Source organism: Diabrotica undecimpunctata, chromosome 6 (assembly GCF_040954645.1).
Source record: "Diabrotica undecimpunctata isolate CICGRU chromosome 6, icDiaUnde3, whole genome shotgun sequence".
Lineage (NCBI taxonomy): Eukaryota > Metazoa > Arthropoda > Insecta > Coleoptera > Chrysomelidae > Diabrotica > Diabrotica undecimpunctata.
In genome coordinates, this window is record NC_092808.1 from 7285976 (window position 1) to 7302505 (window position 16530).

The 16530-nt window shown below is 32.9% G+C and overlaps 1 protein-coding gene across 2 annotated transcripts in view; it reads right to left on the minus strand.

Annotated features, from left to right (window-relative positions):
* Nucleotides 1-16079, minus strand: part of PCB (Pyruvate carboxylase) — a 100932-nt gene extending 84853 nt beyond the window's left edge. For both annotated transcript variants that reach the window (XM_072534126.1, XM_072534125.1), the window contains exon 1: nucleotides 15925-16079. The gene's annotated coding sequence lies outside the window, so the exon portion shown is untranslated. The remainder of the gene's footprint in view (nucleotides 1-15924) is intronic.
* Nucleotides 16080-16530: the final 451 nt, after the last annotated feature.

The window sequence follows — 16530 nt, forward strand, 5'->3', positions numbered from 1 at the left end:
AGGCGAAAAGCTCGGATACATTTGAAAAAATATTCCCATGAAATATTTTTGCATACCTAATCATATTCGTGGGACACTCCAGAATAAAGTTCAAGAAGTCTCCCATGCGAAAAGTAATGTAACAGATAATCAATTTTAAATGTTTGCAAGGTATGTACCAAAGTTTTTAATGTCCGTTCTTCAATAATCATCCATACCATATTTTCATGTATTTTCGTAATTTTTTTTTCGACTATTTCTCTATGTTCTCCAACTTTTCTTCTTAAAATTATACCTGAATTAAACCAAAAGTTCAAGACCAAAAATATTCTTTTTTTAATGGATCTAACTCCTGCAAATGTAGAGAAGAGCTGTGAACATAAGATGTAAAAATTCTTGACTTCTTTAAGTATCCAAGGTCGCTACTGTGCACAATGATTGGTTGGCAACACTGAACTGGAACTGAAATGTCTATTACAATCCTACAAGTCACTTCCTAACATAATCAAAATGTGGAATTGTTGTGGTTAAAATGTATAATAAAGTACGTTGACACATAATTAACCAAGTGATGGAATTTAAATGAAACGCAAATACACGTAATGTGGTAATTTTTTTCTATTTTTATGTGTTTGCTTAATGAATTAGTGTTACTAGATAAATTGTTTTAGACAAGGCGAAAAGCTCGGGTTCGTTTTAAAAGATATTCCCATGAGATTTTTGTGCGTCTGTATTTTGTTAGTTATTCTTCATCCACTTTTTAATTTAAACCTACTTAAAGTAAATATATGATGACTAGAGGCGAATTGATCGAGAGTAGTGAATCGATGTCAAGAACCGCTGTTCTATGACGCTACCCGTGACGTGGCGCTAGTTCCGTGACGCTCGCCTCAGCATTTTACTATAGAGAAAAAAAGTAATACAACGCCAGCATAGAAGCTTCGCTTCAAAAAGTAACTCTAACTTAACTTCACTCTTGGGTGTCAGAAAAAAAATCTGCCCCAACTTAAATGTATTCCCCAATCCGGGTGGCTTTTGAGAGGGAGAATTTTCCAAAGTTTAAGTTATGTACTGGATGGCTAAAAAGAATATATCTACAAATAATCTTCCGTGTTCGTTATGTAGTGAAAAAGAGACGAAAAAAGAAACAAAAAAACCAAGGTTTTTAAATTTGTAAAGGTATAAAGGCTGTAAAAAGTTCAGTTAAGGCATAGAAAGCCTGTTCTATTAGAAGTTTGTCGAAAATGATCTGGACCTTGAAGAGTTTAGGCTTAATAAGTCACATTTGTTGAAAAAAGTGATTTATACTTAAAGTAATGTGTCAGTTCTGATAAGAGTAATCACTGTTTTTGTTTTATGTCGTCTCTCACCTACGAGATTTGTATCTAAGAGATTTGCGGCGTTTCCAACAAATTTGAAAGGTACCCACATGTGTTCCAGTTTTTAAAGAAGCAGAGTTTCAAAGTTTGCGTCAGTACCCAACTTCCAGCCTCATTTTTCGCAGTTTGGAGATGAATTTGTTCGTGTGGTTCGAGTGTAAGTCCAGTTCCTAACCCCAGAAATTTTAAAGAAATTTTAGTGAAATCCAGGTAACTCTTTTGTGTTGATTTTTGAAGAAATAATTAACAATTTGAAGGAAATAATTAAAATTGTAGATGTTAGAGTGTGGCTTAGCTGTCATATTAATTGTTCTCAGTTTTAAAATTTAATATTGACATCTGACAGCTAGTTTTATATTTTTGACATTTCGTCGGGTTAGTGCTTATTTGTTCCATACCACATTTTCTACTTTTTCGGGTTAGAAGTTAGTAATGAAACATTGCCAACATAATAATGTATGTAATTTGGCCCTGATAACTCTAACAGCCAAGACTGTTCTGTAATACATTTGTAACTTTGTGCCATATGATTATTTTATGGGTTATTTCAGTGCTTAAGTGTTCCATATGCAAAGGCCAATAGGAAGCCAGTATTTCACACGCGCATTCGATGCCTCGGTGCTTGTTTGTGCCATGCCAGTGTTATATGCAGTGAGTTGAGGTTAACGTGTCTTACTTCTTGTATGGTGGCGACTGGATGTGATAAATAAAAGTATAAAACGGATAACATAAAATAAAAGTATAACAGTGATTTAAGTTTAACTTCTTTTGATGGAAACAGACAAAATACAGAGAGTTCTACAAAAATGGTATCAGAATGTGCCGAAAAATGTACAGAAGAAAGCTCAGCAGAAAATAACATGGAAAATCCAGATGTCCAAGCAAGCAACAAGAAGACTTCTAAAAAAACAAGAAAGCGATTGAGAAATCCTGAGAACTGGACTAGAAATGTGAAAAAAGTCAGCGAGAACATGTGCTTCAATATAAGCACGAAAAAGAAGTTGACCATACTTTAAGGCAATGTCAATCCAAGTGTTTGAAAACTTGTACCTATCAATGGATAGGAAGTTATATTTAAAAGCTTTTGGCAACTAAGTGATAGCCAAAAAGACGCATTTTATTCAAAATTTGTAAAAAAAATTCACCAAAACGAAGGTATGTAAAAACAGAAAATATTTCGGACTGCCAGAAACAAAATTCGTTTCAATATTACCTTGAGGTTTTAAATAAGCAAATTAGAGTATGTAGGAAATAATTTTTTTTAACTACTTTAAACATTAGTAAACAGGGAATTTATTATTTCTTTAAAAAACACTATAAGGATAACTCAGGGATTGCTCGGACTCCTTTGAAAGGAAAATACGTAAAGAAAGTCTTACCATTGGAAGCTGTAGATGGGGTACTAAAACATATTGAGCCATTTCCCCATACAGAGATTCATTACTGTCGATCAGATCGTGTTAGATTGTATTTAGATCCGTGTCTCTCTATTGAAAAAATGTATCGACTATACCTAGAAAGTGACTTCAGTAATTTTCCTGTTAAATCACATAAGTATAGAGAAATTTTTACAAGAGAATATAATTTGGTTTTTTTCTACCAAAAAAGGATAGATGTGATATCTGCGAGAAATACAAATTAATTGAAAATAAAACTAAAGAAAATAAAAAACAATATGATTTTCACATAAAAAATAAAATCGAAGGAAAAATAGAAAGAGACTTTGATAGAAACGCCTACAAATTTGACCAGTCTACTGCTGTTTTATGCTTTGATATGCAAAATGTTTTTGCTCTACCAAAAGCTGAAGTGTCAAATTTTTTTTATAAAAAAAAGTTTTCAGTATATAATTTAACTGATGAAGCCATTTCAGGCCGTAATGGTAATCACATTGCCAGTGCTCTTATACAACTATTAAACACAATTTCAGAAACAAATCCTAATGTAAATAAGATTATATTATGGTCAGATTCTTGTGACCCCAAAACCGCAATTCACACATGGCCTTAGCTATAAAGTATTTCTTACATATCAATAATCGCATTAATACAGTTGAACAAAAATTTTCAGAGCCCGGACATAGTTTAATTCAAGAAATCGACTCTGTTCACAGTAAAATAGAAAAGTATTTAAAACATAGGACAATATACAGCCCTGTTTCACTCTTAAGACACCTCGTAAATATACCCCCCGGTAAAGCAGCTCTCAAGGTGCTGCAACTAAAAAAAGAATATTTTTTAAATTTTCAAACAGTAAGCCAAACTCTAAATTTTAAAGATCTGCCTTTTACTAAAGTTAAACAAATTAACTATAAAAAAGATGACCCCTTGCATATTAGTTTAAAATGTGATTTTAATAAAAATGACAATGTTACTTTTATTAGAATTAATAAACATAAGACACGCGGCTCTACTAAAAAGCAGGGCAAAAACGATCATAATATTATTATTAACTGTTCCATGGTAAAGGTTATTACCGAAAAACCTACAGTCGACGCTAAAAAAATAAAGCATATCGTGTCTATGTTTGCCTACATGCCCGAGTTTGACAAAATATGGTACAGTTCAGTAAATAAATGATTTTATTTCTTTCAACTGCAATTATTTGTTTCAATTACGTTATGAGTAGGTACCTACGAAGAATATTTAACTTTTATTTACTGTTTATTTCACATACACATGTTTTAATTATTAATAAATTTTAAAAGCAAAAAGGAGTTTTCTTTTTGATGTACCCTTGTATTTTTTTAAAGTTGCAGTAATATAAGATTAGAAATAATGTAATAAATTGTGATCTAACTGTAGAATGATACATATAAGATATATAGAAACGCAAACTAAAATATTTTACTTAAAACGTTATAAAATAATTCAGTTTTGTACTTCATTGCATATGGACCAAATGTGCAAATTCATGTACTAATTTTACTTTTTGTTCCATAAGCAAAGGTTTTTATTTTTTTTTCAAATTTAAAAAGAGTCAGTAAAAATTTGAAGGCATAATCCAACACACCATTTTAAATATTTTTTTTTAGAATTAACATCATTTTCCTGAGTTTTAAAATAAACAAGTAAATATTACCAAAATATTTAAATGTAAATATCTCAAAATGAGAATTTGGCATATGGAACAAATAAGTACTAGCCCGACGATTTGGTAATTACCTAATCACAACAGATCTTGTTTTGCTTTGTTTTTTTAGAAAAAGGTTAACCTCTATGCATAGTTTTCACTTAAAAAGTTATTTCTTTATTTGTAATAATTTATTTTTGCTACAAATTATCGCCCAGTAACAATTTTAAGTTCTTGTAGCATCTCCCATTTCAAGAGTTTGTAAACTAGTACATAGAACATAGTAAGTTTGTTTTTGGTATTTTGTATTTTATTGTTATTATTTATATTTTTAACTATTTGTGGTGAGACAACAATAAATATTAAATTTTTTCCCGAAGCCAATTTGTTTATTTCTTAAAAAAAAGTTTCTAACCCCTTTTTGTGCTTTTATTAAGAAAGAGCCTTTTCTTTCATCCAGCTGGAAGATTCTTCAAAGCGGCGTCCTTATTTTAAATAGCTTTAGAACCTTCTTGTGTTTTGTTTGTCCAGGAGATTCATGTAAGTACACCTTTTGTTTAATTTTTGTAGTTACCCCAATCCAACCCCCTTGCCATTCACTTATCCACGACCCAGTTCTCCAAATAACCTCTGTAACCATTCGCAACAGTTTCGTTTTATTTTGTTTGCCCTATCTTCACCCCAATAATTTCTGTCTCAAATTTTCAACCCCTTATAATAATACCCTATGTGGTAGGCAGAATAATCGTTACAAGTGCTCGGGGAAAAATATATTCTCAGTATATTTAAAATATGCAAGATACTTTTCAATGATAAGGCCGAAAAAATGACACTAATGACTTAAACTTGTAACATCAAATTGGTAATCAATGTAGCAGCTAACAAAAACACATTTTAAGGTAATTAATTCGTCATTAGGGAGTCTATAGAAACTCAGGCCAAAATGGTTTAGGAAACGCTGGTTTAGATCAAAATATTAGAAATCATGAGTGATGATGTGATTAAAGGCTTAAACAAAAAGGATACGAAAGTTTAAATCGGTATCAAATTGACACCTCCCAGTGGCGAACACAGAATTTGTCTTAGGGGGGGGGGGGGGGTTTGAAATTTTTTTATGCTACCTCCATGTTGAGTCCCTACAATTTGGGTTTTAGTTTAATTTAAAGTACTAAAGATAGCAGTTCCAAAGATTCAGGTATCTATTATCCTGCCTACCAACTAAAACCACCCTTTCTTACTTATGCGCAGTTGACTTTCGCACGTACCGTACTCCGAAAGTGGGGTGGCCACTGTAAGGCTGACGACATTTTTGGAACACTCCTTACTCTTATCTAGATCTTATCTATTGTTCTGAAGCTATTTTCTTGTGGCATTTTAAAGTAATTACTATTTTAATGGGAATAAGCCACAATTGAAGGTTAAAATAAGGTTATTGACGTTTGACGTTAATCCAACTTGTAAATACAATACATTTTGAAGACGGCTATCGCCGTATTCCCGTTCTCCTCCGGGAATCCTCCCGGTCCAAGGCATGCTCCTCCTCCAAACCTGTCGATTCCATCGCTCTTCTAATTCCTTCATTTCATGTGCGTCGAGGTCTACCTCTTTTTTTTCTTCCAGGGGGCTTCCATTTGTGAAGTTTTTGGGGCCAACGTTTGTCAGGCATTCTCAATTGATGTCCAAACCATTTTGAACCTCTTCTTTCTATTCTGTCAATGACCGTTTCTGTAGCATTCATGTTATTTCTTATAGATTCGTTAGTCTTCCTTTCCTGCCTTGATGTTCTAGCACTTCTTCTCAAATAATCCATTTCAACTGTCAACAATCTTCTCTTCAGGTCTGCATTAATTGTCCATACTTCAGAGCCATAACAAAGAACTGATTCAACCATGGTTTGCCCTATTCTTTTTTTGTTCCTTTTGGAAATGTGGTGATCTCACCATAAGGAGTCCAGACATCCTACAATTTTACGTCCATGATTATTTCGTGTTTAATTTCGGTTTCTCCCAAGCCGTTCTTAGCAATGAGTGGATCTAAATATTTAAATTTATTCACTTGTTTGATTTCCACGTCCCTGTCTATCAACACTTCAAACCTAGCATCTGAACTGATAATTAAGTAAATATTCTGTTTTCTTCATGCTGACTTGTAACCCCCATTTTAAATATTCTCTCTATAGACGCTTTATCATAAATTCTAGATCATAAGAATCTTGAGCTAGGATGACTTGGTCATCCGCAAAGTTCAGGGAGAACAGTATGCCATTTCCTATGGGGTTTCCCATTCCCTGGCAGTGGTTTTTCCAATTTTGGAGGGCTGCCTCAATATATAAATTAAACAGTAAGGGTGACATACTGCATCCTTGTTTTAGTCCTTTAGTTACTTTTATTGGCTCTGATAGTCTATATCCGATTTTAGGTAAGTAGTGTTATCCCTGTATACTTCTGTGATTATTCCTAAAAGGTATGGACTAATGTCGAGTTGTTGTTAAGCTTGCCACAATTTAAGTCTTGGAACTGTATTATACGCCTTTTCTAGGTCGATGAAGGCTAGATGTACTTCTGTACCAACCGCTATTCTTTTTTATATTAATTGTTGGAGTATAAACAAGTTATGAGTGCAAGATCAAAGATCAAAAATTCAAACGTCAATAAACTTATTTTAACCTTCAATTGCGATTTATTCCCATTAAAATAGCAATTAGATCTTATCTCTGTCATTAGCCCGGTTGGTGTTTCTCTTCTTCTTCTTTCTTTTTAATGACTGCTTGGATGTAATTGTGAATACTATTCCATCCCTCCGTCTTTCCCGTCATCTTCACGATCATCTCTTACAGTCACAGGGTTCATACCTATTTCTTTATACATTCTGTTTCTCTCCACTGTACATCTATTACACTCCAGCATTGTGTGAGTAACAATGTCGGAATATTCGCAGTATAGGCATTTATCTGTATCTGTCTTTCTGATCCTATGAAGATACGCCCTAAAACAGACAATCTACCCAGTCCCTTAGGCTCGGGATCAGCATCTTTGTCCACTGAGCAACATCTTCCTTGTTGTTCCACTCTTCTTGCCATTTTTCCATTGATCTTTCCCTTTTTTTTTATAGCTGTTGTCAAATGCTTTCTTCTCCCATAGAGATGTCTCTTTTCTTTTCTACTGCTAACACATCATCGAGCAAAAAGACAAAAGAGAGAATGTAAAGGTAGTGGGGGCAAAAATATTGTTAGACAGGAAGTGCCATCTTGAGAGGCCAAATTAAACAAGGAAAGAGAGTCTTTCCTTGTTTAAGAAATCAAATTTAGTTAGGTTATGTTATTATTTGTCCCAACTGTCACATGAAATCTTATTTATATTGAAGTTTTTTAACAATTGTTTCACATTTTAGACGGTTATAGTTAATATTTAATTAAAATTTTCTCGTCTAAGACATATTCTGAAAGCTATTTTATAGCTACTGTTAATAAGTGTCGGAAAATTTAAATTTGGCGCATTCGCACTTCCGGATATGTCCGCCATCAGAGGCCACTTTTTTGGTCGCCTTTTCATAACGATTAGATTCCCTCTTTTGTCTTTTTGCTCGATGTAACACATGCAGGGGAACATAACCCGTGATAGTCCACAAGGCCGCCGCAGATACAGTCCTGTAGGCGCATGCTACTCGCAACAGACTCGTTGTAATTTTTTATAAGCCTAATATTAGGTATCTATATCTAAATATAATAAAAAATATTATTAATTATTGCGTATTTATACAATAATTATTGTGTTCTACATATTTAAAGTGGTAATTTAATTATTCAATCAGCGTTTTGGATTTTTTGTATTGTGTGTGAAAGACAAGTTACATTTTCCTACTATTCTTTATATATTGTTTACTTTATATTACCTAGGGGGGGGTTTAACCCCCAAAACCCCCCCTGGGTGCGCCACAGACCTCCATTATTGTAGTGTTAACCCTATTTATATTTTGTATTATTTTTACAACTGATGCTATTGTAACTCAAGTCTAAAATAGCTGTAGGTACACGTGTTGATACTAATCTTATCCCTTATCCTGTTTTTATCTAACATTATCGAAATGAACTCTAAATAACGATTAAGAAGACCATTACCGTTTATTTTGTAATTTGTAATAGGCTATATCTCTCTCGTTTTTGCTTAATACGATTGCATGCTTGTAAAATTCACGAACCGTGTCTATTCGTTATTTAAATGATTATAATTAGTTACAGGTTTTTATTGAAATTAATTGCTTCTTTGTCGTAAATGCACAGTTCACTCCATTGTAATAGTTATGGCCAAATATGGGAATGGATATACGAATAATGACCTATCAATGATAAAATGGAAGGTCGTGGTTTAAAGATATTTACGGCATGTTCAATATATAAACGAGAAATACTCCATCTGATGAGGTAGTGAATGTAGAGTTACTGAAGAAATAAAAGAGAAAATCCTAGTTGGAGATAGTTAGCCTGGAAGAAATTAGACCGTTATATAGGAATTTCAACAAACTCTATCAATATAAATGATATTTTCTTTGTTTAATGAGAATTAACCACAATATTATTATTGGATTTAGATTTTGGGAATCGCTCTTCTCAAAATAAACATATCTCCAATTAAAACTGTGTCTAATTCCCATCAAATATAGAAATGTATCAAGAAAATAATTTCAGAATTGAAGGGTGGCCGAGCTAAGTGATCTAAGTACCAAAATTAACAATTGCCAGAAATCAAAAAAAACTTTATTAACCAAAAAAATAAAACAAATATATAATTGTTTATGGAAATTCCGCTTCATTAACAAGTACCTAAATAACGTATATCAAATTTTCGGTGTTAATATACTAAACAAACTTAGTAATACTCAATAAATGAAGAAAAAATGGAAATGATCTAAGTCCACAGGAATAATATTTGACTAAATATCTAAAATAGAGGTGAAAAATGCTCTATTTTCGTGGTTAATGAATTCTAGCATGGCGCGAAGGTCTTTTTTCTTACTTTCGTTTATTTGCTGAACACCAGAAAAACCCAAGAGCTCTGTCGACTTTAACTTTTGGACAGTCACACCTTTTTTCAATACACGACACTTCTCCCATCCAATTAAGTCACTAAAATTTTTCTTGTACCACACTGTTCCCGGCTCTTCTTTCGTCACACGTAACCACGATGCTTGAGTAATACCAAGTTTAGATGTATCTATACATTCTGATGATATTTTATCGAAATCAAAGAAAGTACATTCTCCCATATCTAAAAGTCTGTAAGGTCTAGCAGCAGCAATTACAGTTTTTAAATCGTTTACTGTTTGAAGCTTGGAACATTTTGTTCGTTTCTCTATAAGAGCAAAATCTCTATCTGAAGATGAAAAGCTATGACCGGAAACTAAAAATTTATGATCAATGGTATCAAAATGTCCATTAGCTACTAAGAAAATGTATAAGAAGATAAACATTCGGTTTTTCAGTTGACCTGCACAGTTGTCGCTCCATATACATAGTTTTCGCTTATAAGTTGAAAGCTCTCCTGTATTCAAGGCTTGTAAAAGACATGATGCCATTTGGTTCCCACCACGACCCGATTGTCCTTCATGCCAGATGCACATTATCCCATCTGCAGTATCTTGCATGTGTATTCCAAAATTGTAGCATGACAATTGGCGGCTGTAATACATACTACTATGCGTCAATTTGGGAAGCGAAAATACTTTTTGTAGATCCATGGTAATGGTACAGGTATCGCTACCTGGAAGAGTACTGCTCGTACTATCTTCTTAAAAAACATTAAGAGCTTTATCTGTTTTTCTATGATGTAATTCCAACTCGTTTTTAGCTTTTCTGCATATACTAAGGTCTTTGTCCTTGCCTCTTAAAAAAAGTAAATCACAAGTCTTACAGGTGTCAACTCTAGGTTTTCTAAAAGAAAGATTCGGAAAATCCTTCTTAAAAACTTTCCTATAGAATTTGTATGTTGTGGTGCTGTCAGGATGTTTTATTTTAAAAGAGTTGTATAGCTTATTAACATTCAGGTCTGGACTGAGATATTCCTTTTCACTTTTTGAACGACTGTAGTGGCTCTCGTCCCTCGGGAAGCTATTGATGTGATTATTTACCATCTGTCTGTCATGAAGAGTATACTTAAATTTTCTAACACCTCCTCGTTTATCCTTAAAGGTTGTATGTCCCTCCTTTTTACGCCTAACAAGCGTAGTAATCTTTTGCGGACTTATAGCAAATATTTCCAAAAACGTTTTTTTACAAATTCTTTTCACATTACCTTCCCCATCTGGAACAAAAAAAGCTACGGTACACTGTCGTCTACTTTCTGATGAATCACCAGAACTACCATTGCGGGCGACGTTGGATTGGTAAAACTTGCAATAATCCCATGAGATAGCTGCCTTGCTCGTTGAGTTCAAGGCCATGATACAAGTCGAAAAGCTTAATTTTCATATCAACCACGTCTCTACAGCTGAATTTACATTTGCACGTGATCTAAAATAGAAAAATCTCATGATAATATATCATATCAACAAAGCCAAAGTAGCAATAAAAAAAGTTTTAGGTAGCTATTCACAAATTTCAAGCGAAATATCTGTTAAAAATCTCGTACTAACCTCATTTTTTGGAATGGCCTTTCCAAGTTTTTGCAGCTTACATTTTTGTGTAATGTAGGGTTTTCCACTCAATCTAGCTTCACTCTGTTTTTTTCTTGACGATATTGTTTTCTTTTTATCATCAAACGCACTAGAATCCATTGTATTTACTTTAAAACACAAATTCATCAATCGATTCTAACGACAATACGTCAACCTGCAAATGGCACTTAGATCAATTAGCACAGCACATGATCTCGGACTTACAGGCGGCTCCATCTTTGGGCTTCGTTTGCAATCACTAGAGTGAAGTTAGCACGTAGATCTCATAGGGGGACATTGGCATAGGAACATAGATCATATTGATTGAATAAAAACAAAATTTTATGTTTTGGCACTTAGATCACTTAGCTTGGACACTCTTCAATTATGGTTAATGACAAAGAACAACGCAACAGGCAGAACTAGAAATGAATACATCGAAAATAAAAGCAATGGCAAACCGCGAAGATTTAAGTCATATACGTATGTGTTACTGCTTGCAACATATCATAATACTTTCTTACATACATTTTTTTCTTACATATAATACAGCTTGTAATATATCATAATAGGTACTTATTACATTAAATATAATTTCCTTTATTATATTTCTTTGTAAATGTATCTTTACTTGCAAAAAAAGTCGAGTTTTTCGTTAAATGTCTTTGAAGTTTTTTACCTCATAAATTTCCCAAATTTTATTACCCCGACCCTACTTCACACCATTTTTGTATATATAACGCATGTCCCTATAGTTTTCGGAAAAAATAAATATGTATTTTCTAATTGTAAATTAAGTTTATTTTATTAACTAAATACAGAAAATTAATTCTACAAATTTAAGGTTTATAATATATTGTTATAGAACAGAAAGAGGTCCGTGATCTTCGATGGCACGTAAATTTGGTCTTGCATGTGCAATAAGCCTTTGGACTGTTTCTAAGTCGATTTCATGACACTTTTGCCAAATTCTTCGCCTTAGCTGATCTTCATTTTGGGGTTCCCAGTCATTATTATACACCATTCGACTCAAAACAGCCCAAAACTCAAGCTTTATAAAAAAAACTATGAGTAGACCCTTTCATATCTATTATGAGAAAAAATTATTTTTGGCGTCTTTGGTACAGAACAAACAATTTGAATCGACACCTGCATCTTCTATTCTCACTAAAAGGCTTTAATAGCCGGTCGTAAAATATTTTGTTGCTTTGAATTTACGAAACTGTTAGCCATAAGTCACACATCTGTATTTTTTGTTGTTCTATTTTTACTAAAAGATGTCTTAATAGTCGATCATAAAAAACATTTTATTGCTTTGAATTTACAAACTAGAACGACATAAAAGTTCGTTAATTCTCTCCTTTGCTTAAAATCCCTATAAATTGCTGGTTCTTTGCCGGTAAAATTACACTCTCTAGTCAGCAGTCTGACAATATATCACATCACAAAACAAATCAATTCAATGCCATGAGAAAAGCGTTGTATAATAGATTGGGTTTTTGTTTGGCACAAGGTGGTGGTATGTTTGAACATTTAATTCGGTAAGAATTTTATTTGGTTTAGAATTTCTAATTGTTTGAGATTCATAAGAAACCAACCGAAAAAAAAATGGCAGAATTGAAGGAATACAATAACATACCAGTAAACGAATGGAAAAGATATCTGACGGAACTGTTAAAAGGACAGGATAATAGTAATAACACAATAATGTATCTGAATTAAGACACGAAATAAAAATCAGTTTTCAGGAAGTAGAGATAGCTATAAATTCACTCAAAAATAGAAAGTCCCCAGGACCAGACGAAATAACCAACGAGCTTCTAAAACACGGAGGAGAAAGTATAACCCTAGAGATGACAAAACTTCTACAAAAACTAAGATTGCACTGCAAGATACCAGACGCATGGAGAAACAGCATAATGATACAAATGTTCAAGAAAGAAGATAAAGAAGACCCCAATAATTATAGAAGTATAAATACCTACTAAACAGCGCACTTAAGCTTACCACAAAAATCCTCACCAACAAAATCAATAAACTAACAACTTTATCAGATCAAGAAGAAAAAGAAGAGGTTTTGAAATTATTGTATCTGTGTATCAGATTCAGCTTCATCTGATATGACTTAGTGGACTGATCCACTTGTTTGTGTATAAATACCCTTAAACGCGCATACAAAAATATCAACAACAGAAATCAAGCTGTCTACTAAATTACTGAAAATTCCACATTTCCCGACTCGGTTTTAGAAAATCATTAATAAAAACAGCAATCAGTATTTCACGAGAGCATTTACAAGTACAGTAAAACTTCCCTTAACCGAAACCTTTTTAACCGAAACATAATTTTGTCAATAAAAAGTAAATGTTTGTCGCAAAACGTAAACAATTCCGTTAATTTCACTCACCAATTGATGTCTCTGTGTGTTGGGAAATAACAAAAACCAAGAGCTCTAAAAGATATTTCCGAAAAGGCATTTTAAAGTATAGAAGCCAAAAAAGTTCATGGATGTCGACCACTTTATTTTTAGCATGGTTTGAAAATGAATTCGTCTCAAGTGTAAAATCCTTTTTAAAATCAAAAAACCTTCTCATCAAAGCATTGTTGCTTGTTGACAATGCGCCCTCACCCTCAAAATCTACAAAATGGTGACAATTGTCAGATTTTTGCCACCGAATATCACAAGCCTAATCCAGCCGTTAGACCAGGGAGTCATAGAGACATTCAAGAGACATTATAGAGAAGCATTCTTAAGACATCTGTTATTACAGGAGACGAATTAATCCAAAAGTGTTCCCGAAATTCTCAAATCTTTAACAATAAAACATTTTTATTGGTGAGCTGAGTCGTGGGCCAAGATCAAATCTTCAACTTTGGAAAAATGCTGGAACAAACTTTTTGATAAGATTTTGATTGACGATCCTGAAGAAGAAAATGGTAAGAAAACGACAGAAGAAATTAAACCTTTCATTAGAAATTTGCCGGGACATGACGAAATTAACTAAGAAGAGATACGTGACTGGTTAGCAGGTGGTGACTAAGAACGTGAATTCATCGACCAGGACATCATTGATATGGTTCTTTATCAAGACAACCTGAGCATATCAGATGACGACCCAAGAGGCAACAGGCAGCACAAGACCGTCGACGAGATTTTCAATGCTTTAGAGGAAAGAATTTTATACAGTAGGCCTAATTAGTTAGGGACACGACTAGATTCTTAATTTTTGTTGTCATTACATAAAGTTTTGTCCTTTTCAGATTACTTTACGTTTCGTCGAACAATCGAATGAGGCAAACTCATGACGTTCTGCAAATTAACGATGGAGGGAGAGAGAAACATCGTTGTCAAACGAAAACGCAAAAAAATAGCAGATTTCTTTAAAAAAGCATGTTAAACTTGTTCATTTTCCTTAATTTTATTATATTATATAAGAATATTATAAAAAACAATGTTATTTTTAACAGAAATTCTTGTTATCCGAAACGGCCTCCCCAATAATATGTAATATGGCAATAACTGTCATATATTTTTTTTTATTTTGCATACAGTAATAAAGCAAATTCTTGACTTTTTTCACTGCTCTAGTAATCTCCGGAGATAATCGATATTTTCTGCAGTATCACCGTTTGAATATATCGAATGTAATGACCTTTAAGTAATATATGACTTTATTCTCAAGGGCTTCCTCAAATATTCTTCCTAACACATATTTTTATTATTTTATCTGACAGGGATTTTTATTTTTTAATAATTGCTCAATGGTTCATTTTTCGCTGTACCAAAGGCGTTACAGTAACTCAAAAAACAGAGAAAATATATTTTTGTTAGTATTTAGTTACCGCTACATATAAAAACAAGTCGTTCTAATTCCTGGTCCGTTTCTAAATATTAAATTGATGAATTTCTATAACATATTATTAAAATATATTCTACATTCACCCCTCAATTACTTTTATTCCGTTAATGCATGAAATCAACAGGTGGACGTCGACATTGAAGCAAAAATCGAACTGCGACCTTGAGAAGGGTAGACTAGACACGAAAGAGGCAATTTAGGTCACGCTCCATTTACGCAGCACAAGAATTTTGGGCTAAAATACACGCACCTATTTTAAATTACTCTCCTAGGTATAGATATTATCGTTTTAAAGTCAAATTATGTAATTAATTCAAACGTTTTTGCACTGAATGAGTGGTAAAGTTCATATTAGACACTTATCAATACAATTATATAGTTGTTTTTGCCGAAAATAATTTTAAAACCAACTTCGCTTCTTATTGGTTTGTTGTATTAGTAGTCAGCAAATTAGCGTTTATCTAATACGATTTTAATATCTTTTACACAAACAAGGTCAATTTAACGAAAATACCAAGGTATAATCGTCGAAAAACGACCAAAACTTTTGATTTTCGTTTTTTTTTTTGAAAAAAATTTCAGTTTTATATAAAATAGGACCGGTTTTTTATTATTCTTTATATAATTTCTTAGATAATTTCACGGAACACTGCTCATTTAGAATATGTAAAATAATTGTTGTATTTGTGAGACAATTGGAAAAAAAATCAAAATAACTTGAATGATTACCTAATTGAAAATTGGTGTATCATTAATCATTTCATTCGGTTGAATTGTTGTTCATTACTACATACTAAAACTATTTGTACCAATTCATCAATAAAAGAACATCAGTTAAAGGTTTTATTCTTAATGGAAGTCAATTAAATCTATAAAAATAAAATTGACTTAAAAAGTGAAACTGAAACAAGAACAAGGTCATTCACCTGCCTAATAAGTGAGTTTTGTAAAAAGAAAACAAGGTTTACCTTGAGTGAAGTACTTACTTTAAAGATCGATAACAATTGTAGCACAATCAAGTCAATTGACACTTCCACCACACACTACACGAACCGTCTGACTAGGTTATTCCTCACTTACTGGTGGCGGTCGGTTCAAAAATGTTTTATTTTTAAAACACGCCGACGTCTTCCGAACAACATGGGTACATGCGTGCAAACCAAGATTATGTAAGGTAATTTTCGTGTGTTACTTGTTTTTGTTTATTCTAATCTTTATTAATTGCGGATGGTGGTTGGATATTGGAGTTGAAGAGATGTCACAATAATCGTGCAGTTGTAGTTAGGCAGATGTTACAAGGGGGAAAAATCTTATCAGTTGCACAAATAATTTTATGTTATTTTGAAAAGAATTGTCTCCGGTCATATTGGTACGCTGTGGTACTTTCTTTATTTAATTAATTTGCCTAATTTAGAACGAACAATATTAAAGCATAGGTATAAAATTTTTTCAAATGTTACTTTATTATAAAAAAAGCTTTTTGAAGTTATACTTCTATACGCACGGTCGGCGTTGGAAATTTGCATGAGAGTGAATCTGTGAAACCATTACATATGTAAGATAATGAGTAAGAGAGAGACAGAAGATATATT